At 37.2% G+C, this 4,971-nt stretch overlaps 1 protein-coding gene across 4 annotated transcripts in view; it reads right to left on the reverse strand.

Annotated features, from left to right (window-relative positions):
• Positions 1-4,971, reverse strand: part of rnf152 (ring finger protein 152) — a 50,358-nt gene that overhangs the window by 2,168 nt on the left and 43,219 nt on the right. Inside the window, exon 1 of one of the 4 annotated variants that reach the window (XM_014015268.1) lies at positions 997-1,047. The exons of the other annotated variants lie outside the window; for them this stretch is intronic. The gene's annotated coding sequence lies outside the window, so the exon portion shown is untranslated. Of the gene's footprint in view, positions 1-996; positions 1,048-4,971 lie in introns of those variants that run through there. 4 annotated transcript variants of the gene reach the window in all.

Here is a 4,971-nt window from a genome sequence, read left to right on the forward strand (position 1 = left end):
AAATAAATATGAAGGTTAATTAAATTAGAAAACATGAGATAAAGCTCTCCTTTTTTAATTTAATTGGCACATTTTTAATTGAATTTATTTATTGGTCCATTTATATATTTCTGCTTTATTTTCTAGTTATGTCAGTGTCAGTCCCCCATACTGCAGAACTTGGAGAGGTAATTCAATGTCTGAATCAGGTGTGTTGGAGCAGGAAAAACATAAAACCTGTAGGGCTGCGGCCCTCGAGGACCAGGATTGCCCACCCCTGATCTAAACATTAAAAAAAAAATCTGAGAACCCATGTCTTTGTGCATGCTGTGATGTCATCACTTCCCTCAAAACCTCATTTGGTCGCATTCAAAGACAAATTAGAAGTTGATTTCTTACAAAGCTCCACTTTATTTTTCAGTTACTAAAAACTACCATTTGCATGTGTTGTAACAGTATCTAAATAGTTTCCATAGACATTAAGGCTGAAATGCTTGAGTCATCAACATAAATAAAAATGAACAAACAATTCTGTTAACTTTCATAATCCAAAGCTGGAGCCAAAATGTCCTCTTTTAAGAGCATACCGTGTTATTTTTACCTAAACACCCTATTTTATGGGTATAATTTTGCTGCAGAATAATACTAAATTGGGCCATCAACATTAATGTMGATGGATGAAGCATCTCTATTTTCTTCTGTTGTTGAAATTGCCATTTTTATGCTACCTTGTATTTTTGAAGCTAGCGTCTGCCTATTAGGGACTTGGGGATGTACGGTCGATATAAACATCCCTCCCAACATACCCTTACGATTCAGTAACAGGCTGTCACACTGGCTGTATAACATGACACTTGTTTAAAGCCTCAAATAACTAACTGAAATGAAATGTACTTAAAAATGCACAAGTGAACAGCTGCAAGGTAAGAAMTTTGTGAAAAACAAAAATAAACACCTCAAAAACAAGTTGAAGGGTATCTGTTTGTCAGGAAAAAAGTCTAAGCATGAGGTTCTTACTGTGTAGGAGGAGTTTGTCAAAGACATGATTGGTCTGTTGAACTTTTGTGGGAGGAGTCAGAAAAAGCCGTAACGATTTGGTTGGATGAAAGKTGGGCAGCTGAAGGGACGTGTTACTCAGCCAAAACGACCAGAAAGCCCCCGTAACTTTAAATACAAATGTTAAATTTCATCATAACTCAAAACAAGAAGGTAATAGCTGTTGCAAATTTAAGTCAATAAATTATATGTTCACAATAATTTACCATTACTTCATCTTTTAACTTGCCCCACAACACAAGTCAACCAGACTAATCACAGTTTTGCCGATCTCTGCCCACACCGAAGAACAAGCCCTACCCGCACTGAGGAACTCCACCAACCATGGTTAGGACAAACTTCACCCACACAGCCAAGAAAACTCCCCCCATGCACTGTTGAGACCGCTACTTGCATTTGTTWACATGGAGGGGGTGGACTTTAAAACTACTGCAGCTAGGCTACAAGAAGGCACTGGTCCTTTAAGGCTTCAACTTCCTGCTACTAGTCCTGCCTCTACTTTTAATACATCTTGATGGACTAAAGCAAATCATTTGTAAGAGAGTTTGACAGATGAGTTTAACTGGGGCAAATGTTGATCTTTACAAATCAGAGATGTCACAGACAACAACTCAGTACAATCTCTAACAATGTGGCAACAAGCTGAAAATAAAACAAAGCTTTTTGGCTTCAGATATGTAAAATGATGCACTCTTAGCTTGCACGAATGGAAAATACAGTCAACAATAACATTTAAACCAGMGGAGCCCAAAGCGTGTCCCATGGGCCAATATTGGCCYGCCAAGTCATTTGATTTGGYCCACCAACAGTTGCCAAAGTTACAAGGTTGTATAGCCTGTTATCCTATGTAGAAACAGTATTTCCATTGGTCAAATTACTATATAAAATGGCTGTAGTGAAGGTAGTTTTCATTCATGGTGCTGACTTTATCTTTGATTTATTAGGATTAAACATGAAACATGAAATGACAACAAGAAATATTTAGATCAGATTTAACCCCACATGTAGATCTGCACACTTTATGAGGCCACAAAATCTCATATTTTATCAATTTATGAAATGTCCCATGAGCCTTTGCTACTTGAGTGTATGGCAGACTTTATTCAAGTGTACAGACTAAAACAAAAGAGGCCCATCGCATAGTTTAATCGTTAAAAAAATAAAGGACTTTACTTAAAAAGTATTTGTATTTCATGTACTGCATTTGGCCCGCAGCCCTGGATAGATTTTCATTTTGACCCTCTTGGGGAAAATGTTTGGGCACCCCTGGTTTGAACCATTCTATTTAATAATTAATTTAATCCCATGCAGATCTTCAAATTACTTAATTCAAAGGAATGCAAATCTAAAGCCTTTAAAATCCTTTTAAAAATAACAACAGACTGTTTTTGCACAGATTTTCTTAGAAGTGCACCAGTGCAACTTTAAACTTTTACTAAGAAAAACAAATAACACTTTAAAGACACTATAGGAAGGCAGCATGGTGAATGATAAGAAGTTATTATCGTAAAAYATAGTGTGAGTATCAGGAGGGAGCTGAATACAGCAGAAGTAAATAGAGAGTGTTTTTATTCAGAATATGTGTTAGGTAGGTGTGGCTGATTCTTTTATCTGCTTCACAAACTCCACAAACATTTTCTTCCTCCTCTTCTTCTTGCATAATCACATCTACTGTGTGAATCCATGCAGAAGATGTGATAGTTTGCTTTTACAGATGATTAAGCCCTGTCAAAATATAACTGTGTCAACAATGAATACCAAACAGGGCCCTGCCGACTTTACAGTATATTTTATTTTTTGCCTAAATTGTCAAATGTGAAAACTGCTGAGGAGGGGAGAAAAAAAAACTAGATTTTTCTTTCTCTTTCCCTCCGCTGCCGTCTCGACAGAGCTGCTGTCCCTTTGGGCAGAAAGGGGAGGGAGGGGTGGGTGGCGGGAAGGCGGTGAAGAGGAGAAACAGTGACCGAAATAGAAAGAAAGGTGACCACTGATTGTCCCGCTGCAGCGTTCATCTCTGTCGCTTATCAAAAACAAGATCGTAAGCAGTTACACTCCTCACCTTATCCTGCGGGGTCACCTATGTGACAGAGAGAGATAAGARCAAATTCACATCCGTCGGGCTTGGAGCAACGTAGTCACCGCTTTTAGTTTTGATTCAATTTGATGAACTATAATCACACTTGACCTTAAGTGGCAGTAAATAACGAGACAGGAGAAAACAATGCAAATCATTCCTGGACTGATTTCTCTGTTTTTAAGAAAAGAACTAAATAATTAAGACGCCCTGGATTGTAAAGCACATCTTTTTGAAGTGAAGTTCAGTAGAAAGGTCACAAAGKATTAATATAATATGTTGTGTGCATATGTGTCTGGCTGTGTGTGTGTGGGTGTGTGTGTTTTGTGTATATTACTTAGCGAGGTTGTAATTATTGTACGTATGTGTGGATGTGTAAATGTATATCTATGTGTATGTGTGTGTGCATATGTATATATATATATGTCTATGTGTATATGTGTGTATGTATACTGTATATATGTCTATGTGTATATGTGTGTATGTATATACATGTGTGTATGGGTATATGTACATACATATGTTTATGTTTGGTTGCTGGGTGTTCATGTTCATTCTCTGATGTCAGGTGTGTTGTCTTGTGTTCTTGGTGTACATTTCACAAGTCGAATTTCTATCAGTTTCTCTCTTTACAGTTCTTACATGTCTCTTCTTCTTTTTCCTCTTTACCATAGTATAAAAAGGTCACTGATGATGAAGAAATTAAGAAACTAACATTCAGTTCTGTTTTCTACTGAAGTGGCTAAAAAAGGAAGAAAAAAATAAAAAATATATATTAATATGTTGTAGATAGTTGAACAACCTYAGTTTAGAGATGAAATGTTTATTCCTAAGTGGACTAATGAATTATTTGTCTGAACTGCTGATGTATTAATAAAAGGGAATAGGCCAGACTGTGGGGACACAGGTAGTTTACAACAAATAGATAGAAGTTTTTTTTATGTGAAGTTTGCATGTTCTCTCCATCATCCTAAAAACAGAAATGTTACGTTAAGTGGTAACTAATTAGTCACTGRATAAGAATGTTTAAAAAAGTATATTTTGCTCAAGTTTATCCATCAATTAATGACTGGTTGCCAAATCTTATAAAATGTTTTTTTTTTTCTTGGTTAGGCAAGATAAAACTAATTTTCTCCAATTGAAATTCATTTCCAAATTCTTTCAGCCACATTTAAAAAATAGGGTGTTTATCAAACTTCCAACAGAAAAGTATCACCTTTCTAGCAACGAATATAAACCCATGATAAAACCTGCCCTTCTTTATTGTCCCTTGCCCAGTCCGGTTCAGTCCACAAATAATGCTGTAAGCGGGGTACATGGGACCTCAATTACTTTAGTTTTAAAAAATCTAACAAATGATTCCACAAAAGCTGTAGTTTTAATGAGATAAAGTTTCTTGATCCCTGAAAACTTAGCCTAGAGAGGTGAAACATGCTTRTTTTTGAGCCTTTTTTTCTTTTTGGCTTTGTTACAAAACAGCTTGATAAATATCCAGAAACTCCCACACTTTACTTCAGGACACAGCATTTTTGGCTGGATTTTTGTTCATCTATAAAGTGAACATATTTGTGATTGTCGGTGTCGTCTGTTCTGCAGCTCAGTCTCAGTTGCGTCTCCTTCCATTGCCTTCAGAAGGCTGTAACAGCGGAAGCTCCCTGGAGGCAAAACACTCCCTCCTCAACCGAGTCTGGAGACCAGACCGTTCACTTCTTCCACCTCCTCGCTCCATGGTTGACCTAGTTTCTTCACACCAAGTCAAAGTTAGGAAAAGGTGCACAGAAGTCCAACTAGTTCTACAAAGAACTGAGATGGATGAGCAGAAGGAGAAGAATTCACAGACCTCTCCTTGAGGGGAGTGGGGG

This window comes from Austrofundulus limnaeus, unplaced genomic scaffold (genome assembly GCF_001266775.1).
Source record: "Austrofundulus limnaeus strain Quisiro unplaced genomic scaffold, Austrofundulus_limnaeus-1.0 Scaffold126, whole genome shotgun sequence".
In the NCBI taxonomy this organism is placed as follows: domain Eukaryota; kingdom Metazoa; phylum Chordata; class Actinopteri; order Cyprinodontiformes; family Rivulidae; genus Austrofundulus; species Austrofundulus limnaeus.